The sequence below is a fragment of the Puntigrus tetrazona genome, chromosome 19, assembly GCF_018831695.1.
Source record: "Puntigrus tetrazona isolate hp1 chromosome 19, ASM1883169v1, whole genome shotgun sequence".
Classification (NCBI taxonomy): Eukaryota; Metazoa; Chordata; class Actinopteri; order Cypriniformes; family Cyprinidae; genus Puntigrus; species Puntigrus tetrazona.
In genome coordinates this window covers 3,959,383-3,985,488 of record NC_056717.1, presented here as the reverse complement: position 1 = coordinate 3,985,488, position 26,106 = coordinate 3,959,383, and the positions used below count along the sequence as shown (strand labels likewise).

At 37.3% G+C, this 26,106-nt stretch overlaps 1 long non-coding RNA gene and 2 pseudogenes across 1 annotated transcript in view; 1 reads left to right on the top strand and 2 right to left on the bottom strand.

Annotated features, from left to right (window-relative positions):
* Positions 1-463: 463 nt before the first annotated feature.
* LOC122323821 lies at positions 464-3,593 on the bottom strand (annotated as a pseudogene).
* Positions 3,594-9,857: 6,264 nt separating this feature from the next.
* LOC122323820 lies at positions 9,858-12,123 on the bottom strand (annotated as a pseudogene).
* Positions 12,124-12,441: 318 nt separating this feature from the next.
* The window catches only part of LOC122323451, a 20,430-nt gene continuing 6,765 nt past the window's right edge, over positions 12,442-26,106 (top strand). Inside the window, exon 1 of the long non-coding RNA XR_006247011.1 lies at positions 12,442-12,881. This is a non-coding gene — a long non-coding RNA (uncharacterized LOC122323451). The remainder of the gene's footprint in view (positions 12,882-26,106) is intronic.

The following is a 26,106-nucleotide window of genomic DNA, read 5'->3' as shown; positions in this document are numbered from 1 at the left end:
AGGGTATCTGTGAAAGGGTCCCTGTCTCCTAACTTCTGTGGTACTTATGAATCTGATGTCAGGAAACTTTAGTGCACAATTTCTCATTGATAAGTTCTCAGTTACCCATGGCAGAAAAAATTGGAGAGGCAATGTAAGCAGCAATAACAGGAACTTTTATTATTTCTTGAGTGACCCTGAGAGGATTCCTTGACCCCAAGAATCTTTGTGTCCATGGCTGAGACCTCTGATGTTTCCGTGACATAGATCTGTGGGATCCGGGCACCAGTAGCAGAGACCTCTAGGGACCTTTGGGTTCCTCGATTATTAATAATATGCCTGGACGGTGCATTACTTAACTAACCTAAATAAACTCTTAACTATTTACTACACTCATCCCTGACGAGTAGTTCAGCAAGGCGCTTAAACTACTGTCTCGGCCAAGGCGCCAGACGCAACCATGGCCTGCCAGCCCCGCAAGGCGCTAGGACTGGAGGGATGAAGGGGCTAACTTAAACCATTCGTGTAAGTGCATCTCATCCAGGTGAAGCCTCTGCTCTGGGTCACTCTTTAGGCAACCTCGAATAAAACGACAGCATTCTGTAAAGAAAGATGGAGAGAATTTTACACTTGCTCTCTAAGTTGCAAAACTTGGAGAGACTTTTTTTTAAAAGCCACTGTTTTCTCAGTTTTGCATTTGTTCTTTTGTACTAAAGTTCTCACCGTCGGAGATGCCTGGCTCTTCCCACGCATCGGCATCCATCAAACCGATGTCGCTGCTGTCTGGGAAAAGTCTGGTCATCATCCGAAACAGCAGCACCCCCAGCGACCACACTGTGGCCTGCTTCCCGTCGTACTCGCCCTTCTCGATGTACTCCGGAGGGCAGTACCTTGCTGTCCCTGCAGGAAAACGTTTGTCACATGTGAAAGTCTGCTCTACCAATGGAACTTAATTTTAATGACAAATTACACTATGACTGGGTTTTCTTCTTCTGAGAAAGCTGTTAGTTGTGAGTCCCATCTAAACAGAGTGCTCATTAAAATCCCAAACTACGTTCAAGAAATAATACATACCACTATAGGTGGTGTAGGAGGTCTTTTTAAGGAGGTCTCCACAGCCAAAATCGATAAGTTTGACCTCTAGGGTCTCTACGTTGACCAGGATGTTTGGCATTTTGATGTCCCGATGGAAGACACTCTTGGAACAGCAAGCAGCAGCAGCATCGGTCACCTGCCGCATGAAATGACGTGCCATCTCCTCGCTGAAGTGGCCATCGTAATGCATCCAAAAACTGAGCATGTCCATGCAATGCGAGGGCCGCTCTAGGACCATAATGTACTGGTCCGGTTGGTCCTCCCAGTCCAGTAGCTTTATGATGTGGGGACAGCTGGGGCCTTGATTGGCCATGAGAGTTAGGGCCACCTCCAGAGGAACTGGTCTGGGATGCTCAGGCTAGAAAAATATATATTTTTTTATAACTGTACACTGATACCCTGATACAGCATCTGTCGTCTCATTGAGGACATAAATATATAAACAACAAAAACTTAATAAAAACTTAATAAAATATTTTTATTACTGTGAAAAACTTCTGAAAGTTCTGATGTCTACTTACAAGGCTTAAGTACGGCTCGTTCTCTGTCTTCACCGTGAACTTCACAGCCACTGGAAGGCCGTCTTCACGGCGGGTCCCTTCAAAAACGGAGCCGCATCCTCCTTCTCCCAACTTCTTGCCCATAGAATATTTCCAGCAAATGCGGTCTATTAAAACATAATAATTATTCATTATTAAAGATGAATACAGTGTACCTGAAGGTGGCATACCATACTTATTCATACTAAATTCTATATTTATTTCAATGACTTCAAATTGTTTGATAAATATATGAAATATTTTGAACACAACCGTAAAGTCAGACTCTGTTCTCATTATCTTATCACAGTCCAGCTGTCTCTGCACACCTGGACTGTCCTGATCTTGAAGCTGGACGTCCTCCACTTGCTGGTCCTCAGCAGTGACAGCAGGGACAACAGCAGCACTGGAAGGAAGCTCCTGATGATCGCCGTCCTCTACAGTAGTTACGACGTCCTGTAGAGAAGTCTGATCTAAAGCGAGGAACATCAACCAGAGCTTGTTTTAATAAACACAGATGAAATATTGCAGACTTGTATTAGTAATGGCAGGGTGAATACTTTTGACATCTTCAAAATATGGTTAATATGTTTTTTTGTGTGTGTAAAAGACATTCTTGATGTACAAAGCTTCTGGAGCATGTCAGTTACCATCAGTGCACCTCCTGGATGGGACCGTGTCCTGCTCCACCTCTCCTGCTCCACCTGCTCATCCTGAGCACTGGTGGATTTCGGTGGGGAAACAAGAGAAGAAAGCAGCAAACTTCCGAAACCACTTCTGTTTCTGCCTCTTCTTCTTGCTTTTCTCCCTTTCTCTCTTTCCCGCCTCCTCGCCGTCAGGACGAGGATGGAGCTCCACCGAGCGGTCGGTGGGTGTCCTCTCACGTCCTCCATCCGCTTTCTTTTTACGGGATACTCGCAACAAACGAAAAACTCCATCACAAACTGTAAAACTGCTCCAACAACGTTAACTACACTGAACTCCTTACTCGCTACAAGCGGAGCAGGTGAGTTTCGCGCTTTATATAGAAGCACGTGACGTTCTAAATTATTTTATTACGCCATAAGGATTCATGATCCGAGAATTCTGTAAGATTCCAAAAAAAAAAAAAAAAACAACTGTAAGATACCCACAAACATTAAAACAGTGGTGTCTAATGATGAATGAAAAAAAATATATACATATTATATGCGCGCGAGCGCGTGTGTGTGTATAAATGTAGCGTTTTTATTAATATGTTTTCCTTTAGAATATTCTTCTGTATTTTTACAGATCTCGGTTACAGGTGTGGCCTGATGAGACTTTGTATCTCATGTTATTAACAGAAAAAAGCAAGGGATTGTCAAGGAAAACAATAAATGTACAATATTGATTTCGATATAAAAAAACCCGAACATGACAATTGTACATTTCTCTCTTCAAATGCAGCCATAATTCTGTGTTCATGTGGAGACGGAGCTGTAGATTTTGGGTTTGTGGAGACTCCGCTGTTCTGTTACAATAGAATGGCTCATTCATTCAAAGCAAGCATGTCGAAAAGGGTCTGCAACATGGATTGAGCACACCGTCTGAGTAATACAGCATGTTTTGATAGAGACATCTGGGAATTTTTCGCAGTTTTGTGTACAGTGCATGTGGACCAGAGGCTCGGCCGTCCCCCAGATCTAGCGTCGTCCACGGATTCAGGTCGGGGTCCAGGTTTTGTGGCCAACGGTTCAGACATTCAACGCAACATTCCACCTCTTGGCACTCATCTTTTCTTGAAAAGAAAAAAAGGAAAAGAAAAAATCAAAACAGGCAAAAAAATCCAAAAAAATTAATAAATACAAGAGGGAAAAAGTTAAGAAAATTTATATTTATTCAAGTTTGACTTGAAAAAAGGTTGCAAGTATATTTGATTTTCTTCTCGTTCTAAAGAAAATGTTCTAAAAACGGATCCCGTTGGATGGTGCTGTACGAAGTGGACTGGACCGTGTTCATTCTCGTTGTGTTGTTCAATGCAGCAGACACTGGTTGAATGAGGAGCGAGGTCACAGTTTGTGGAGATGGGAAAATTGCCACACAATATGAATTTTTAATTGTTTCTTGTTTTGAGAAAATAAAATTCATTTACTAATCCCTGTGTTTGTCTGCCATCGTTCTCCAGCATAACATGCTACCAAAAAAACCACTAAAACACCACTTAACATGCAGCAGAGCATCTAGACACCAGTGCTAAAACATACTAAAGACTTCAGTGGGACAAAAGAATCAAATCAAATCTAGAGGTAATTCAAAAGATTAAATATATAACGTTAAGCCACAGATGTACTAATTGGGGAAATCTCTATATAAAATATGTTAAGTGGTAATTAAGTGTAACAAATCATGTAAAAATCAAACACATCACCTCCATATTTTTAATTTATTCTTCAGGCTTCTTGTAAATTAATTCACTGTAGCATACACATGTAGTACATCTTTTTATTCTTTTGGAAAGTTTTGACAGACAAAAAAACTTACATTCAGGTGACAAAGAAAGTAACTGAGATATGTATTTTTAACTTAAAAATATAAAAAAAAATTGTTGCTTACATTTATATTAATCAGAACTTCAGTAGCAGTTGGTTCTGAAGACATTATTATTTATTCAGTATTTTTGCACGCAGAGAACGTCCAAATCAAATTAAAAACAATAATTTAATTAATGTTCAACAAATAAAAACTACCTATAATACAAATAAGCAAACGATAAAACTTGGCTCGCTGAATATTAGATCACTTTCCACAAAAGCACTTTATATATATGATTTGATCAAAGATCAGAACCTAGATTCACTCTGTTTGACAGAAACCTGACTAAAACCAGATGAATACATTACTCTAAATGAATCTACCCCCCAAGATTATTACTATTAAATGAGCCACGTTTAAAAGGTAAGGGGGGTGTTGCTACAATTTATAACAATATTCTTAGTACTTCTCAGAGGGCAGGCTTTAAGTATAACTCATTTGAAGATTTGGTGCTGCATATCATATTATCTATAGAATCATGTGCTAGTGATAAATCCTCTTTCATGTTTGTACTGGCTACTGTTTACAGGCCACCAGGACACAGCACAGATTTCATTAAAGAATTTGCTGATTTTCTAACCGAGATAAAGTACTAATTGTTGATAAAGTTTAATATCCATGTTGATAATGAAAAATCTACTTTGATAATCAGATTTCTTAGACATTCTGAAGTCTGTTGGGGTTAGACAACACGTCTCTGGACCAACTCATTGTCGAAATCATACTCTAGATCTAATACTGTCACATGGAATGGATGTTAAAATGGTGGAAGTTCTGCAGCAAAGTGATGACATTTCAGATCACTATCTAGTCTTGTGTGAACTCTGTATAGTTAAACCTGTAAACTCTGCACCTTATTACAAGTATGGTAGAACCATCACTTATACCACAAAAGAAAGCTTTCTAAGTAATCTTCCTGACTTATCTCAATGCACTCTCTTTTTTCTAGCACTCTAGATACAGTTGCTGTTTTGCACTTAAAAAAGATGAAAGAAAACAATCTGACTCCATGGTGTAATGAAAACACACGCACCCTAAAGAGAGCAGCCCGGAAGATGGAGCGCAGGTGTAAATTAGAAGTATTTCATATTGCCTGGCGGGAGAGTATCCTGTCATACAGAAAAGCATTAAAAACTGATTATTTTTCATCTCTTTTAGAAGAAAACAAACACAACCCCCGGTATTTATTCAATACAGTGACTAAATTAACAAAAAATAAAACGTCAACAGGTGCTAACATTCCCCATGAGTGTAGTAGTAATGACTTCATGAATTTCTTTACTTCTAAGATTGGTACCATCAGAGATAAAATTGTAACTATGCAGCTGTCAGCTACAGTTTCACATCAGTTAGTGAACTATAGATCCCTGAGGAAAAATTACACTCATTCTCTATTATAGGAGTAAATCATCTAAAAACTTGTTAAATCAACAAACCAACAACATGTATGTTAGACCCTATTCCATCTAAACTATTAAAAGATTTGCTTCCAGAAGTCATAGATCCTATTTTGAACATTATTAATTCATCATTGTCGTTAGGATATGTTCCCAAAACCTTCAAACTGGCTGTAATTAAGCCTCTTATTAAGAAACCACATCTTGATCCCAAAGACTTAATAAATTACAGACCAATCTCTAATCTCCTTTTCTGTCAAAGATACTAGAAAAGGTAGTATCCTCACAACTGTATTCCCTTTTAGAAAAAATGGTATCTGCGAGGATTTCCAATCATCTTATCATCTTATCTTCAATCAATTTATCTTAGGATGGTTTAAATCATATCTATCTGACCGCCATCAGTTTGTGGCACTAAATGAGGAGGTATCATATCTCTCACAAGTGAAACATGGAGTTCCTCAAAGTTCAGTGCTAGGACCGTTACTTTTCAACCTATACATGTTACCTCTGGGAGACATTATCAGGAGACATGGTGTTAGCTTTCACTGCTATGCTGATGATACTCAGCTCTATATTTCAGCGCAGCCTGGTGATACACAACAAATTTAACAGAATGCATAGTCGATATAAAAAACTGGATGATGAGTAACTTCCTAATGCTAAAATCTAAAAAACAGAGGTGCTAATAATTAGACCTAAAAACCCCACATATAATAATCTAGAACACAGGCTAACACTTGATGGCTGCTCTGTTAATTCTTCATCATCAGTTAGGAACCTAGGTGTGCTGCTTGACAGCAATCTTTCCTTCGAAAACCATGTTTCCAGCATCTATAAAACTGCGTTTTTACATCTTAAAATTATATCTAAATTACGACCTATGCTTTCAACCTCTAATGCAGAAATAATTATTCATGCGTTTATAACCTCGAGGTTAAATTATTGTAATGCTTTATTGGGTGGTTGTTCTGCACGCTTGATAAACAAACTTCAGATAGTTCAAAACGCAGCAGCTAGAGTCCTTACTAGAACTAGGAAGTATGATCATATTAGACCGGTTCTGTCAACACTGCACTGGCTCCCTATCAAACATTGGATAGATTTTAAAATCTTATTAATTACCTATAAAGCCCTGAATGGTTTAGCTCCTCAATACTTGAGTGAGCTCTTATCACATTATAGTCCTGCCCGTCCGCTGCGTTCTCAAAACTCTGGCCTTTTGATAATACCTAGAATATCAAAATCGACTGCGGGCGGCAGATCCTTTTCCTATCTAGCACCTAAACTCTGGAACAATCTCCTAACTCTGTTCGGGAAGCAGACACACTCTGCCAGTTTAAATCTAGATTAAAGACACATCTTTTAACTTAGCCTACACATAACACACCAACACACTTTTTATTATTAAATCCGTTAAAGGATTTTTAGACTGCATTAATTATATCAGCTGGAACTGGGAACATTACCTCTAAAATACGATGTACTTGTGACATCGTAAAAGAATGGCATCTACGCTAATATTAATCCCGTTTCTTTCTTAATCTGTTTCACAGTTTGTATCCAGACTAGATGGTGGATCAGCACCCAGAGATTATGTTCATCAGAGACCAGAACACCTAGATGCGCACCGTGACAGATTTTCTCCATTCATGGATGGGGTTTTGGTTCTTTCCTCTGGCTTGCTTTGTTGGGGACACGTAACTTCTAGTGATTATCGTCGAATTGATTAAAGAGATCGTCTCTGCATTTAATAACAAATTGTTCAATCTCGTCATTATACATCCCTATCATTGTGTTCTCCAACTTTATACTGTACAGTGCCTTGATTCAACCTATGTTGTTAAAAGCGCTATATAAATAAAAATGATTGATTCATTTATTGATTGATGTACTAACGGGGAAATCTCTATATAAAATGTTAAGTGGTAATTAAGTGTAACAAATCATTTAAAAATCAAACACATCACCTCCATATTTTAAACTGAGAAGAAAATCACCTGTCAATTTTGAGCAAATGAAGAATAAATTCATACTAGCATACACATGTAGCACATCTTTTATTCTTTTTTGGAATGTTTTCCTGGACCTCTGCAGGCTTCTTGTAAATTAAACTGTATATTGTTTGTTATGTTGACAGACAAAAAGTTACATTCAGGTGCAAAGAAGATATGTATTTTTTAATAACGTAACTTAAAAATATAAATAAAAATTGTTGCTTACGTTCATATTAACTAGAACTTAACAGTTGGTTCTGAAGACATTATTATTTGTTCAATATTTTTGTAAAAAAAAAAAAAAAAAAAAATCATAAAACAATAAGAATATTTTACTTTAATTTGCTTTTGTGTTTATAAACAACAAAGAAGCAATATGAAGTTTTAAAAGATCATTGCTGTCTTCATTGGTTGTACTAAAATAAATTAACATGATTTAATGAATTAATTGAACTGGATTACTTACCAAGCAATCAACAGGCCATTATGCATTTTTCTTTATTATTATTATATTACTCGTGGGGTTAATCCACAAGAGCATGTTTAAACTTAATTATTATACAATCAAATGAATAAAAAGTACAAATCCTTAAGATGTCCTTTGTTTCACATCTTTCAATGATTGCTTCATCACTCATTCACAATCTAACGGATGTTAAACTGATATACTTTAATACAGCATTGTTCAGAAATACATATAACATAATCTTTAAGGCAGATATGAGCCAGCTTGTTTTAAGTTGTTTTTCAGATGTTACTTACCTGTTATTACTTACCTGGTGAGATTATTTTTTATTATTTTAATTAACATTCAGTGTGATGAATATACAGTAGTAAATCGAGAGGGTTAATTGGGGCTTAATAATGGTTTAAAAAAAGGTTTGCCCCCTTCACAGCTGTCATGGAGGCCAAAATTAGTTATAGACAACCAACATCACTTTTTGTGCTAAACAAGAGGTAAAGTATTCTAACATGGGGTCTATGGGATTGACTACCATTTGGAGCCTGTGTCTAGTGGCCAGTCAGTGAATTTTAGTTTAGTGCTGGGTACTGTCACATTCTCTGGAATTTGTTATTGTTTTTGTCGTGTGCCATGTGTTCCGTCTGACCTAATTTAGTTTATTGTCTTTAGCTGTGTGTGATTAATTTAGTGATTTACCTGGTGTATTTAAGTCCTGTGGTTTCAGTTCTGTTTGTCCGATCTCGTCTTTATTTTTAAGTGTGATTTTGTCCGATCTGCCTGCCTGTCTGTATTTATATTGTTTTTCATCTCTGAGTACATTAAAACGCTTTATTTTCATTTACACTCGTTGTGTGCTCTCCTGCTTATCACACACCTGACAGGTACACACCACAAGATTATCAGGCTGATTTTAAACGATTTCCCCTCTTCCGACAATCCTAGGTAATGTCTCAATTATCTTTGTGGATCTAAAGATTATCTCATCAGATTTTCCTGTGGTGTGATATGTGTTAAGAGTGACTGAATCTGCTCGGAAAAACAATGTGTCCTGGAAAACACATTTATTCTCAAGTCTCGAGAGATTTTGTGAGGACTCTGTCTTCATCACATTGCTGCACCCACACACTATATAGTGAAAATAGTGAAATCTAGGACATTTTTCTCCTCATGTTTGCGGTCTCTCACATTTTGAAAGTCTTATAAGATTAAAAATCTTTTAGTATGTAACTTTAGTCACCTGTTTGAATTAAGAGAGAGAGACTGGAAGGCTGCCTCCTGGTTATATAAACTGAGAAACATACAATCTGAAAACTATAAACCATTCCTATTTTGCTTCAGTTAAAGGCAAGGCGACTTGAGTCACAGGTGGATTGTATGTTTGTCATGGTAGGTGGGCACAGTTTCAACGACCAGGCACCTCAACTCCATTCTACCTCTTTGTCCATTTTCTATTATCTGATAATGATGAACGGTGATACGTTGCCAAAATGGTCACAGACACTATGTACATGTTTTATACAGTCTATGATAACACATTTTTGTATATTGTGTGTATGTTGGATTCAGTGGTTGCAGTGTCAGAATCTTGAAGCCCGAGGCAAGAAGCTGTAGGACCAGGGTATCTTTGAAAGGGTCCCTGTCTCCTAACCTCTGTGGTACTTATGACTCTGATGTCAGGAAACTTTATTGGACAATCTCTCATTGATAAGATCTTTGGGACCCAGTTACCCATGGCAGAAAAAATTGGAGAGGCAATGTAAGCAGCAATAACAGGAACTTTTATTATTTCTGGAGTGACCCTGAAAGGATTCATCCCTGACGAGTAGTTCAGCAAGGCGCTTAAACTACTGTCTCGGGCCAAGGCGCCAGACGCAACCATGGCCTGCCAGCCCCGCAAGGCGCTAGGACTGGAGGGATGAAGGGGCTAACTTAAACCATTCGTGTAAGTGCATCTCATCCAGGTGAAGCCTCTGCTCTGGGTCACTCTTTAGGCAACCTCGAATAAAACGACAGCATTCTGTGAAGAAAGATGGAGAGAATTTTACACTTGCTCTCTAAGTTGCAAAACTTGGAGATACTTTTTTTTAAAAGCCACTGTTTTCTCAGTTTTGCATTTGTTCTTTTGTACTGAAGCTCTCACCGTCGGAGATGCCTGGCTCTTCCCACGCATCGGCATCCATCAAACCGATGTCGCTGCTGTCTGGGAAAAGTCTGGTCATCATCCAAACAGCAGCACCCCAGCGACCACACTGTGGCCTGCTTCCCGTCGTACTCGCCCTTCTCGATGTACTCCGGAGGGCAGTACCTTGCTGTCCCTGCAGGAAAACGTTTGTCACATGTGAAAGTCTGCTCTACCAACGGAACTTAATTTTAATGACAAATTACACTATGACTGGGTTTTCTTCTTCTGAGAAAGCTGTTAGTTGTGAGTCCCATCTAAACAGAGTGCTCATTAAAATCCCAAACTACGTTCAAGAAATAATACATACCACTATAGGTGGTGTAGGAGGTCTTTTTAAGGAGGTCTCCACAGCCAAAATCGATAAGTTTGACCTCTAGGGTCTCTACGTTGACCAGGATGTTTGGCATTTTGATGTCCCGATGGAAGACACTCTTGGAACAGCAAGCAGCAGCAGCATCGGTCACCTGCTGCATGAAATGACGTGCCATCTCCTCGCTGAAGTGGCCATCGTAATGCGCCCAAAAACTCAGCATGTCCATGCAATGCGAGGGCCGCTCTAGGACCATAATGTACTGGTCCGGTTGGTCCTCCCAGTCCAGTAGCTTTATGATGTGGGGACAGCTGGGGCCTTGATTGGCCATGAGAGTTAGGGCCACCTCCAGAGGAACTGGTCTGGGATGCTCAGGCTAGAAAAAGAATGTTTTTTTTATAACTGTACACTGATACCCTGATACAGCATCTGTCATCTCATTGAGGACATGAATATATAAACAACAAAAACTTAATAAAAAACTTAATAAAATATTTTTATTGCTGTGAAAAACTTCTGAAAGTTCTGATGTCTACTTACAAGGCTTAAGTACGGCTCGTTCTCTGTCTTCACCGTGAACTTCACAGCCACTGGAAGGCCGTCTTCACGGCGGGTCCTTCAAAAAACGGAGCCGCATCCTCCTTCTCCCAACTTCTTGCCAATACAATATTTCCAGCAAATGCGGTCTATTAAAACATAATAATTATTCATTTTTAAAGATGAATACAGTGTACCTCAAGGTGGCATACCATACTTATTCATACTAAATTCTATATTTATTTCAATGACTTCAAATTGTTTGAGAAATATATGGAATATATGTGGTGTTTGAACAATGAAATATGAGAAAGGTATGAGAAGAAATGTTACAGCTGCAAAATGTAAAACACGCTGTCCTATAATAAACTCATGAGAAGAACGCTTGTGTTTGAACACAACCGTAAAGTCAGACTCGGTTCTCGTTATCTTATCACAGTCCAGCTGTCTCTGCACACCTGGACTGTCCTGATCTTGAAGCTGGACGTCCTCCACTTGCTGGTCCTCAGCAGTGACAGCAGGGACAACAGCAGCACTGGAAGGAAGCTCCTGATGATCGCCGTCCTCTACAGTAGTTACGACGCCCTGTAGAGAAGTCTGATCTAAAGCGAGGAACATCAACCAGAGCTTGTTTTAATAAACACAGATGAAATATTGCAGACTTGTATAAGCAATAGCAGGGTGAATACTTTTGACATCTTCAAAATATGGTTAATATGTTTTTTGTGCGTGTAAATGACATTCTTGATGTACAAAGCTTCTGGAGCATGTCAGTTACCATCAGTGCACCTCCTGGATGGGACCGTGTCCTGCTCCACCTCTCCCTGCTCCACCTGCTCATCCTGAGCACTGGTGGATTTCGGGTGGGGAAACAAGAGAAGAAAGCAGCAAACTTCCGAAACCACTTCTGTTTCTGCCTCTTCTTCTTGCTTTTCTCTCCCTTTCTCTCTTTCCCGCCTCCTCGCCGTCAGGACGAGGATGGAGCTCCACCGAGCGGTCGGTGGGTGTCCTCTCACGTCCTCCATCCGCTTTCTTTTTACGGGATACTCGCAACAAACGAAAAAACTCCATCACAACTGTAAAAACTGTGCCAACAACGTTAACTACACTGAACTCCTTACTCGCTACAAGCGGAGCAGGTGAGTTTCGCGCTTTATATAGAAGCACGTGACGTTCTAAATTATTTTATTACGCCATAAGGATTCATGATCCGAGAATTCTGTAAGATTCCAAAAAAAAAAAAAAAAAAAAAACTGTAAGATACCCACAAACATTAAAACAGTGGTGTCTAATGATGAATGATGTAAAATTATATATATTAAATGCGCGCGCGCGCGTGTGTGTCTGTGTGTATAAATGTAACGTTTTTATTAATATGTTTTCCTTTAGAATATTCTTCTGTATTTTTACAGATCTCGGTTACAGGTGTGGCCTGATGAGACTTTGTATCTCATGTTATTAACAGAAAAAAGCAAGGGATTGTCAAGGAAAACAATAAATGTACAATATTGATTTCGATATAATAAAAAAAACCGAACATGACAATTGTACATTTCTCTCTTCAAATGCAGCCATAATTCTGTGTTCATGTGGAGACGGAGCTGTAGATTTTGGGTTTGTGGAGACTCCGCTGTTCTGTTACAATAGAATGGCTCATTCATTCAAAGCAAGCATGTCGAAAAGGGTCTGCAACATGGATTGAGCACACCGTCTGAGTAATACAGCATGTTTTGATAGAGACATCTGGGAATTTTTCGCAGTTTTGTGTACAGTGCATGTGGACCAGAGGCTCGGCCGTCCCCCAGATCTAGCGTCGTCCACGGATTCAGGTCGGGGTCCAGGTTTTCGTGCACTGTAAAAAATGTTTTTTTGAACTTGTAAATAAAAGGTAAATTATGTAAGTACATTTTACAAACAAATCATATTTTGTCTTTTTACTTAAAAATGTCATGAATAATTCAATAAGCTACTTGAGGTTTCGTTTTCATTTATTGTGCGTGAATACATAAGTAAATTCAAATGGAACTGCCGAAATAATATTTACTTAGTGTTTCGTTATCTAATGAACTCATGCAAAAAGTGACAAACCTAATTAAAACTTACTCCACTAAACCAGACAGGCTATACATGCTTCAATTGATTCCTCAGTTCATGGCGCGCAGAGGAAAGCAACGGACAATTTTCTCGAAGACTGGTGTGATTTTTACACGGTAAGTTATGAAATATTTGTTTATTTGTCAATTTAATTCCTTTTGCAGAAAAGTATAGATCCGTTTAAGCTGTCTGCGTCCTGTTGGTTAGAGAGGTAACGCGTTAACTGTTAATAGACGAACAAACATTCGTTATTAGCAAACGCCATTTGTGTCGAAAACAGTTGTATTGTATTGTACACATTTAATCTACGGAGAACTGTAATGTACAGTGAACTTTAAAACAAACTTTGTGGGACACATCGTCATGGTATCGTCACGACCAAGGGCTTGTGTTTATTCATGTGAATAAATAATTGTGCCCTCGCATGCTTTTTGAATTATTAGAAAGACTTTGAAGTTATTTACGAACTCAGAATGAAACACGAGGCCGAGCCCCGAGATGGGTGGGACATTAACTTTACACGAGGCCGAGCCGAGAACTTGACATGTGATGGAGAAAGCCGCTAAAACCCATATTAATCCACATAAAGTACAATTTTTTCGTCGTATTTATTAAATCGATAAGCATTTAAAAGTATATACAACATACAAAAGTTATACGCAGGGTGTTTTTTGCGGAAAAAGCAGCGGTTGGGGTGGGTGGGGAGAATAAAAATTTTTTCTTCAAGTAATCATAACTCAATGTTAATGTGTTCTGTTAACAACGCACACGATAAATCCGTATTTTAGGCAAGTGTCATCTCATGAAATGTTTTTAATTTGACGGAAAATGTTTTCGAGCTTGCAACATGATTCGAAGTGCTTCATACGGATCATGTTGGCGAATATTCAAACGACTTTTTCAAACTAACCACGTTTAAAATCATTTGATTCAAAACTGGACTTCAAAGCGCTTTTCCTGAATCATTGGTTTCAAACCGGAACTTCATAGCGCATTTTGCGAATTAGTCAACAAATCGCACCCTGGTAGGTTACTTTTAGTAGTAAGTTCAGACGGTTTACTCTACCATGATCTATACTTGCAAATGTAGTTGTTCCAAAATTTAATTGGTCAAATTTCAATAAGATAAGTATGTTTATTCAAATTTGTAAAAAAAAAATAATCTATTTTTAACATTAATATTTCTAACATATGTTCCACAGATTGCACACAGCATTCAAGGTCACGGAAGGTTTGGCAATACTTCTTAACTTCTCAACATACAACACTGATTAATGTTGCAGTATGCAAATCAATTGTTTATTGCAGGTGCCACAGCATGAGGTGGTCATGCAAAAAATGCAGCTTTGAGTCAAACAAAAGACTTCAACTTTTAAAACACTTACGACTAAAGCACGGAAATTTTGGCTGTCAGTCTTCGATCCCTTGTCTTTATGCTGATTGCCCTTGTTCATTTAAAACATTTAATGCTCTTCGAGTACATTTGTCCCGACACCACACAGAATCAGACAAACCAACAGAGGTGCTTTCATTTTGTTGTCTTCTATGCAATTCCCAGTCATTCTCTTCAGAGAAGCAATATTTTGAGCACCTTAACAACCATCTGAGAAGGTACGAGGTAGTGAGCTGTGTATTCAAAAACTGCAGCTTCAACACAAGCACTTATTCAACCTTTGCTACCCATAAACACAGGAAACATAATAAACACTCACTTGAAGATTTTAAAACTGAAGTCTTGAAAAATACCCAAATCTCTCTGTTTTGAAAAAATGATTCGAGGTCTCGGAGGATGACACAGAACTGGATGAAACTTTGCTTGAAGCACAAGATAATTTGTCTGACATTATAAAAAGAAGTTTGGTCAACTTTTTCTAAAGTTGGAAAGTAATTTCAACGTGTCAAACAGGTGCATTGATCAAATCGTAGATGAGCTTCAGTTCATATCCTCCTCTGCATCTGCTCCAGTTTTAATAGATGTTGTTGAGTCCACTTTAAAGAGCCATAACTGTGACATAGATCCAGCAGTTATCTCAGATTTGGTCAAAAATCTGTGTGAATCAAACACTTTCAGTTCAGCTTTAGGAAAGATGGACCTTTTTCAACAGCATATAAGAGGAGAGAATTTATGAAAACACATTTTTCAGTTGTTGAACCTGTGGAATATATACTGGACAGTAAAGACAATAGAACATTCCAGTATGTTCCGATACTCCAGTCTTTGTTGCAAGTCTTGAAGAATATCAAAGAAAAGGACCTAGTCACTCAAAAAAAATACTGGATGTGCATCAAAATACCAGTCCTTTTATGATGGATCTCACTTTCATGAAAATGAATTTTTGCAGGTGATGTTGAGAGATTAAGCCTTATTCTGTACATCGATGACTTCAAAGTGTGTAATCCCTTGGGAACTTCTCGCAAGATTCACAAAAATCACTGCTGTCTATTGGGTGTTAGGAAACATTCCAGCACACGCAAGATCAAAATTGGAATCTATTAATTTAGCCATTCTCTGTAAGGCAGATGACACAAAACGATTTGGATTTCAGAAAGTGTTAGAGCCACTGTTAACTGATCTTCAAAGCTTGGAAAAGATGGTATTTTTATTCCAAGTCTAGGAAAAATCATAAAGGGCACTGTGGTGGCCGTGGTTGTTGATAATTTGGGAGCCCATTCTGTGGGAGGATTCGTTGAAAACTTCACGGGATCTCATGTCTGCCGATTTTGCCTTGCAGACAGGCCCCAGTTTCAGACCACAGAAGTAAGATCTGGACTTTTTCAGAGGAGAGATAAAGAGCAGCACACTCTGCATGTTGAGACAGTTTTGTCAAGTCCTACTTCCACTCCTTGCTATGGTGTGAAAAAACAGTGTGCACTGTCTGAGAAACTTAATCACTTTCATGTAACATCTGGTTTACCCACCAGATGCATTACATGACCTTCTTGAAGGTCTTGTTCCAGTGGAACTGGCATTGTCATTTCAAGCCTTTATCAAGAAGAAATATTTTTCTCTTGAGGAGCTTAACACTTGCTTTCAGCAGTTCCTTTATATAAGTGGAGTGACCAAACAAATCGTCCACATTTGATTGCTGCTCATTTTGCCACAAAAAGCGGTCTGTAGGAGGAAATGCGCATGAAAATTGGTGTTTGTTGCGCCTTTTGCCTCTCATGATAGGCTTGAAAGTACCTCAGGATGATGAAGTGTGGCAAATGTTAATGACCTTAAAAGACATTGTGGAACTTGTGAATGCCCCATTTCATACAGAGCAGAGCATTTGCTACCTTGACTCTCTGATTTCTGAGCACAGACACAGATTTCTGGGCGTTTTTCCTCAAGAAAAGCTTCTTCCCAAACACCACTTTCTTGAGCACTATACTGAACTCATTCAGGAATTTGGTCCTCTAGCAGCCTTGTGGACCATGAGATTCGAGTTAAACATGGATTTTTCAAGAAAGCTGTCAGACAAACGGGCTGTTTCAATCAATCAATCAATCAATCATTTTTATTTATATAGCGCTTTTAACAACACAGGTTGCATCAAAGCACTGTACAGTATAATGACAGGGATATATAGTGACGAGAGTGACCAATTTCTTATTAAATGCAGAGAAGGAGCGGTCTCTGTAGTCAATTCAACGATAGTCACTAGAAGTTAAGTGTCCCCAACCAAGCAAGCCAGAGGCGACAGCAGCAAAGGAAACAAAACCCCATGCATATAGAATGGAGAAAAAAACCTTGGGAGAAACCAGACTCAGTTGGGGTCCAGTTCTCCTCTGACCGGACGCCCAGCACTTAACCTCCAGTTCAATTTTAAACGCAGCTGTGTCAGATAGTGTAAATGACTTAGTGTGTGCGTGTGTGTGTGTGCATCAGGATCTGGTGATCTGTCGACGGGCGCATCTAGGTTTTCTGGTCTCTGATGAACATAATCTCTGGGTGCTGATCCACCATCTAGTCTGGATACAAACTGTGAAACAGATTAAGAAAGAAAAAAGAGTTAATATTAGCGTAGATGCCATTCTTTTACGATGTCACAGAGTACATCGATTTTAGAGTAATGTTCCCAGTTCCAGCTGATATAATTAATGCAGTCTAAAAATCCTTTAACGGTTTAATAATAAAAAGTGTGTTGGTGTGTTATGTGTAGGCTAAGTTAAAAAGATGTGTCTTTAATCTAGATTTAAACTGGCAGAGTGTGTCTGCTTCCCGAACAGAGTTAGGGAGATTGTTCCAGAGTTTAGGTGCTAGATAGGGAAAATGATCTGCCGCCCGCGTTACAGTTGATTTTGATATTCTAGGTATTATCAAATGGCCAGAGTTTTGAGAACGCAGCGGACGGGCAGGACTATAATGTGATAAGAGCTCACTCAAGTATTGAGGAGCTAAACCATTCAGGGCTTTATAGGTAATTAATAGGATTTTAAAATCTATTCGATGTTTGATAGGGAGCCAGTGCAGTGTTGACAGAACTGGGCTAATGTGATCATACTTCCTAGTTCTAGTAAGGACTCTGGCTGGTTTCAGAAACATACTACTGTCCCTACACTTCTCAGGACACCATTGTGCTATATGTTCTTCTGAAAGTGAGACATCATTTTGTTCTCTAGACTCCAGATCTAGCAGTTCTCAAGACACTGTTCTGTTATCTTCATCTGAGAGTTCCACTTCATTCCGTTCTGAAGGATGGCCGCAAAGTTTATAATACCAACTTTCTCATTTGATACAGAGCTCTTGCTTTCAGAAGGAAACAGAGCCTACCAAAGTATGGCACCCTCTTGAACAATCCAAGAGTAACGAGTAGTGTCCTTGAGACACTAGCTGAGACAATATTTACGTTACACTGCGTACCAACAGGTGTTCAGATTATGAATGTCGTAGAGATGTTGATTGAAAAGTACCCATGCCTTAAAGAGCCAGGGTCCTTTAATGGACAGTATGGTGGCAACAAAGGATTAAATATAAGATGGGCAATTATGAGCCAAATTAAGAGGCAGTCAGCTTTCTTCTGTTCTTGTTGCAGGTCAACTCTTTGAAAAGAAAGAAGACAAATGAAAGTTTTGCCCCAAAGGCATGAAAAACCCCGGAAGGCTGAAGTAAATTACTTGCCTCCATTTCCATTTGGGGAAACCAAGGAAACTTTAGAGAAGGAGAGAGCTGATCTTCTCAAAGAAATTCAGAAGAAAAACAACAAAAAGGTCATTGGTGAGATGATGGAGAAAACTTTCTCTTATCGAAGATTTGAAATTATTAATCAATGCCCTGCTGTCAAAGATTTCATGGAACGATGGCCAGCTCTTTTTTGTGAATCTGAGGTAAACCTTAGTTCCTCTTTGCTGGCTTAATGGTAGATACTCATAACCTTCGGCACTCATATTTCATTCATTAAAAACAATTAAATATTTTAATTTCATTAGTATAGCATGATGTGTGTGTGTGGTTGGGAAAAAGGGTTTTATTTGACTACTAAATCTTAAATGTGTTATATTTACTTTTCTTTGTCTTAGATCAAGAATGAGTTCAGAAGGATAACAATTCCCCTGGAGCCAACCTTTCTGCAAAACTGGACCTCTACACTCCAAATTTGTTTAAAATAAAGGGTGGGGATGCAGGCATAAAAATTCGAAGTGTGCTAGATTCATTCAGCCAGGTAAATGTATATATATCACATCCCATATCCTGCTGCTTCCTGACTTTATACACTGTGTGCTAAATTATTAGGCAAGTTTATATATTCATATTCATATAATATTTATATATAATAATGCCTAATAATCTGGCACACTTAAATATATAAGGAGTTTTTCACTTTCAGCTGTCTCTGACAATTATATATCACTTATATATGATTAAATACAAAATCAATAGTAGTTATTCAGATTGATGTGATTTGGGTTGATAAAATGTTCTTGGGGAAAAAATATGACCCAAATTTAAACTTGCCTATTAATTCAGCACATAGTGTATAGATGTATTTATAAGATGGAAGTTTACCAAAACTGTTAATGTTCACTGCTATTTACTTTTGTTTTTAACAGCAAGTTGAAGATAAGAGAGATGCTGTGATTCGCTGCCTACTTCCCTACCTGGGAGAATCATCTGAGGAGCTCATTGAAACCTACCAGGTACATTAGTAGATGAATTTTGTTTTGACTTCAAAATATGTACAGTACTGCAAAGTCTAAGGAACATTAGTGTTTTGTGCACATTAGTTACTATCTTTCTGCTGTAGTTTGTCAGTATATGAAATATCATTTTATGTTCCTAAACATTCATTTTGTGATTATTTCTAATAAACCAGTGAAATTGTTGTATGCACAAGGAGTCTGACAACAGTTCTTGCTCCACAGAAGCTCCACCATCATTGAGTCTTGTCTATCACAATATGAAGAAAGAGACAAAACTAAGAAACCTAAATCAAGAAAAACCATGGCAATGTTTGCAAAATGCTTAAAAACACACATGCAAATGTACTTGAATCAAGCATATCAAGTAAATTTTTAAAAATCTTTTTATCATTATAACAGATTTAATAATAGTGAGATCAAATCTCTGTGTGGAGCACTTATCACATGACATTAAAGAGAACATGTAACTTACTGTACAGTATTGTAACCACTTTGCACATTTATTTGACAGGATGTCAGCAGAGAGGTGATTAAAAATAGCTTCACCAATCACGTAATGAAGATTGTTGTACTGGGCAGCACTGCAGGAGAGGGAGATGCCAACATAGCTGACATCATCATTGTCATTGAGGGAAACGCAGGTACTGTTGGGATGTAAGAATCTCACAAATGCGTGCCTTCTGCTCATGGGCTTCATTTACTCCCTGAACTTAAGCTATCCGCCAAAGCTGAGAAACACATTTGAAGTCTTGCAGAAAATCTTTCTCGGGCTGGATGCTTTAAAGTTTTCTCCAAAAGTTAGCTCTTTACATAGAAAGCTACTAATGTAAGTCTGATAGTTGGCCAGTCTGCTGGTTTGTGTGACAGTTTAAAACTTACATTTTGTATTTGCTCATTTGTTCAGGATGTGAGAATGTTCTAAAAAGGTTTATTAATGTAAATTAGAACAAAGTTTGTACTACACTGTACTGAACTATTTTGGCATGTTTGGCAATGTGTGGCCATTCCATTTCTGTCCATTCCAAGAGTTGAATTCAAATAAAAGTACTCAAGGAAATTGTCTGTCAGTGTTTTATTGAAAACATCATTAGTAATAAATGTTTGAACAATATTTAAAGTAAAGTTTACTCAGGATAACTAAAAAAGATAACTTGGACACTTTATGTAAAACAAATGCAATAAATCATAGTATATTTCTAATAATTACTAAAGTAAAATTTACAAATAAGAGTCAATACAATTTATAGAGAATTCCCAGTAAACTTAACTTATAAGTTTCTAATTGAAGCTATTAATAATTATGGATAGGCTTTTACTTGGCAAATGTTTGTAAATTTACTAGCCTTTTCTGAGTGAAAATTGTTTCCAAGCTTTTTCAAGTAAATCCCACTCCTATTTTGGCCAACGGTTCAGACATTCAACGCAACATTCCACCTCTTGGCACTCATCTTTTCTTGAAAAGAAAAAGGAAAAGAAATCAAAAAATAAATTAATACAAGAGGAAAAGTTAAGAAAATTTATATTTATTCAAGTTTGACTTTTGATTTTCTTCTCGTTCTAAAGAAAATGTTCTAAAAAGCGGATCCCGTTGGATGGTGCTGTCAAGAGTGGACTGGACCGTGTTCATTCTCGTTGTGTTGTTCAATGCAGCAGACACTGGTTGAATGAGGAGCGAGGTCACAGTTTGTGGAGATGGGAAAATTGCCACAAATATGAATTTTTAATTGTTCCTTGTTTTGAGAGAATAAAATTCATTTACTAATCCCTGTGTTTTCTGCCATCGTTCTCCAGCATAACATGCTACCAAAAAAACCACTAAAACACCACTTAACATGCTGCAGAGCATCTAGACACCAGTGCTAAAACATACTAAAGACTTCAGTGGGACAAAAGAATCAAATCAAATCTAGAGGTAATTCAAAAGTTTAAATATATAACGTTAAGCCACAGATGTACTAATTGGGAAATCTCTATATAAAATATGTTAAGTGGTAATTAAGTGTAACAAATCGTGTAAAAATCAAACACATCACCTCCATATTTTTAATTTATTCTGCAGGCTTCTTGTAAATTAAACTGTATTTTGTACGTTATGTTGACAGACAAAAGAAGTTACATTCAGGTGCAAAAGAAAGTAACTGAGATACGTATTTTTTAACTTAAAAAAAAAAAAATTGTTGCTTACATTTATATTAATCAGAACTTCAATAGCAGTTGGTTTCTGAAGACATTATTATTTGTTCAGTATTTTTGCACGCAGAGAACGTCCAAACCAAATTAAAAACAATAATTTAATTAATGTTCAACAAATAAAAACTACCTATAATACAAATAAGCAAACGATAAAACTTGGCTACGCATGAATATTAGATCACGTTCCACAAAAGCACTTTATATATATGGATTTGATCAAAGATCAGAACCTAGATTCACTCTGTTTGACAGAAACCTGACTAAAACCAGATGAATACATTACTCTAAATGAATCTACCCCCAAGATTATTACTATTAAATGAGCCACGTTTAAAAGGTAAGGGGGGTGTTGCTACAATTTATAACAATATTCTTAGTACTTCTCAGAGGGCAGGCTTTAAGTATAACTCATTTGAAGATTTGGTGCTGCATATCATATTATCTATAGAATCATGTGCTAGTGATAAATCCTCTGTCATGTTTGTACTGGCTACTGTATACAGGCCACCAGGACACAGCACAGATTTCAGAGAAACAACAAAAAAGTCGACCAGCAGGCGAAAACGGTACAAATAGACTGAAGACAGGACTGAGACCGGACAAACAAAAACTGATCAACCTCCATAAACTAAGGTTCAGAGTCAGGATGAACCAATATCAAGCAGCCGGACTGAAAAAGGACAGAAAACACAAGGAGATTAAGTAGGAGGGTAATTAACAGAAATGGGGTGCAGGAGTGTGAAACAATTAGGTTAACAAGAGGAGGAGTTAACAGCAAAGCACATGGCGAGCTGTCAAAACAAAGGCCATGTGCTTCAGGACAACAAAACACAAGACAAACACAACAGGCGCTGCCAACCCCCTGACACAATATGATGCAAAACTTGATGATATAACAGAAACTATGCACTCTCTTTTTTCTAGCACTCTAGATACAGTTGCTGTTTGCACTTAAAAAGATGAAAAAAACAATCTGACTCCATGGTGTAATGAAAACACACCTTTACTAAAGAAAGCAGCCCGGAAGATGGAGCGCAGGTGTAAATTAAAGTATTTACGTATTGCCTGGCGGGAGAGTATCCTGTCATACAGAAAAGCATTAAAAACTGATCATTTTTCATCTCTTTTAGAAGAAAACAAACACAACCCCCGGTATTTATTCAATACAGTGACTAAATTAACAAAAAATAAAACGTCAACAGGTGCTAAGTGTAGTAGTAATGACTTCATGAATTTCTTTACTTCTAAGATTGGTACCATCAGAGATAAATTGTAACTATGCAGCCGTCAGCTACAGTTTCACATCAGTTAGTGAACTATAGATCCCCTGAGGAAAAATTACACTCATTCTCTATTATAGGAGAAGAAGACTTGTACAAACTTGTTAAATCATCTAAACCAGCAACATGTATGTTAGACCTATTCCATCTAAACTATTAAAAGATTTGCTTCCAGAAATCATAAGATCCTATTATTATTATTATTATTATTAATTCATCAATGTCATTAGGATATGTTCCCAAAACCTTCAAACTGGCTGTAATTAAGCCTCTTATTAAGAAACCACATCTTGATCCCAAAGACTTAATAAATTACAGACCAATCTCTAAGCTCCCTTTTCTGTCAAAGATACTAGAAAAGGTAGTATCCTCAACAACTGTATTCCCTTTTAGAAAAAAATGGTATCTGCGAGGATTTCCAATCATCTTATCATCTTATCTTCAATCAATTTATCTTAGGATGGTTTTAAATCATATCTATCTGACCGCCATCAGTTTGTGGCACTAAATGAGGAGGTATCATATCTCTCACAAGTGAAACATGGAGTTCCTCAAGGTTCAGTGCTAGGACCGTTACTTTTCAACCTATACATGTTACCTCTGGGAGACATTATCAGGAGACATGGTGTTAGCTTTCACTGCTATGCTGATGATACTCAGCTCTATATTTCAGCGCAGCCTGGTGATACACAACAAATTTAACAGAATGCATAGTCGATATAAAAACTGGATGATGAGTAAACTTCCTAATGCTAAAATCTAAAAAACAGAGGTGCTAATAATTAGACCTAAAACCCCATATAATAATCTAGAACACAGGCTAACACTTGATGGCTGGTCTGTTAATTCTTCATCATCAGTTAGGAACCTAGGTGTAACTGCTTGACAGCAATCTTTCCTTCGAAAACCATGTTTTCCAGCATCTATAAAACTGCGTTTTACATCTTAAAATTATATCTAAATTACGACCTATGCTTTCAACCTCTAATGCAGAAATATTGAATTCATGCGTTTATACCTTCAGAGGATTAAATTATTGTAATGCTTTATTGGGTGGTTGTTCTGCGCGCTTGATAAACAAACTTCAGATAGTTCAAGCACGGCAGCTAGAGTCCTTACTAGAACTAGAAATGTATGATCATATTAGACCGGTTCTGTCAACACTGCACTGGCTCCCTATCAAACATTGGATAGATTTTAAAATCTTATTAATTACCTATATAAAGCCTGAATGGTTTAGCTCCTCAATACTTGGTGAGCTCTTATCACATTATAGTCCTGCCCGTCCTTTCGTTCTCAAAGCTCTGGCCTTTTGATAATACCTAGAATATTAAAATCGACTACGGGCGGCAGATCCTTTCCCTATCTCACAGCACTAAACTCTGGAACAATCTCCCCTAACTCTGTTAGGAAAGCAGACACACTCTGCCAGTTTAAATCTAGATTAAAGACACATCTTTTTTAACTTAGCTTACACATAACACACCAACACACTTTTTATTATTAAATCCAGTTAAAAAGATTTTTAGACTGCATTAATTATATCAGCTGGAACTGGGAACATTACCTAAAATACGATGTACTGAGTGACATCGTAAAAAAGAATAACATCTACAGCTAATATTAATCCCGTTTCTTTCTTAATCTGTTTCACAGTTTGTATCCAGACTAGATGGTGGATCAGCACCAGAGATTATGTTCATCAGAGACCAGAACACCTAGATGCGCTTTGCGTGGACAGATTTTCTCCATTCATGGATGGGGTTTTTAGTTTCTTTCCTCTGGCTTGCTTTGTTGGGGACACGTAACTTCTAGTGATTATCGTCGAATTGATTAAAGAGATCGTCTCTGCATTTAATAACAAATTGTTCAAATCTCGTCATTATACATCCCTATCATTGTGTTCTCCAACTTTATACTGTACAGTGCCCTGTGATTCAACCTATGTTGTTAAAAAGCGCTATATAAATAAAAATGATTGATTCATTTATTGATTGATGTACTAACGGGGAAATCTCTATATAAAATGTTAAAGTGGTAATTAAGTGTAACAACAAATCATTTAAAAATCAAACACATCACCTCCATATTTTAAACTGAGAAGAAAATCACTGTAATTTTGAGCAAATGAAGAATAAATTCATACTAGCATACACATGTAGCACATCTTTTATTCTTTTTTTGAATGTTTTCCTGGACCTCTGCAAACTTCTTGTAAATTAAACTGTATATTGTTTGTTATGTTGACAGACAAAAGTTACATTCAGGTGCAAAGAAGATATGTATTTTTAATAACGTAACTTAAAAATATAAATAAAAAATTGTTGCTTTACGTTCATATTAACCAGAACTTAACAGTTGGTTCTGAAGACATTATTATTTGTTCAATATTTTTGTAAAAAAAAAAAAAAAAAAATCATAAAACAATAAGAATATTTTACTTTAATTTGCTTTTGTGTTTATAAACAACAAAGAAGCAATATGAAGTTTTAAAAGATCATTGCTGTCTTCATTGGTTGTACTAAAATAAATGAAACATGATTTAATGAATTAATTGAACTGGATTACTTACCAAGCAATCAATAGAGCCATTATGCATTTTTCTTTATTATTATTATATTACTCGTGGGTTAATCCACAAGAGCATGTTTAAACTTAATTATTATACAATCAAATGAATAAAAGTACAAATCCTTAAGATGTCCTTTGTTTCACATCTTTCAATGATTGCTTCATCCCTCATTCACAATCTAACGGATGTTAAACTGATATACTTTAATACAGCATTGTTCAGAAATACATATATACATAATCTTTAAAAGGCAGATATGAGCCAGCTTGTTTTAAGTTGTTTTTCAGATGTTACTTTACCTGTTATTACTTACCTGGTGAGATTATTTTTTTATTATTTTAATTAACATTCAGTGTGATGAATATACAGTAGTAATCCCGAGAGGGTTAATTGGGGCTTAATAATGGTTTAAAAAAGGTTTGCCCTCTACAGCTGTCATAGAGGCCAAAAATTAGTTATAGACTAACCAACATCACTTTTTGTGCTAAACAAAGGTAAGTATTCTAACATATGGGGTCTATGGGATTGACTACCATTTGGAGCCTGTGTCTAGTGGCCAGTCAGTGAATTTTAGTTTAGTGCTGGGTGCCTTCACATTCTCTGAATTTGTTATTGTTTTGTCGGTGTGCCATGTGTTCCGTCTGACCTAATTTAGTTTATTGTCTTAGCTGTGTGATTAATTTAGTGATTTACCTGGTGTATTTAAGTCCTGTGGTTTTCCAGTTCTGTTTGTCCACCCTGGTTTTTATTTGGCGCGGTGATTTTGTCCGATCTGCCTGCCTGTCTGTATTA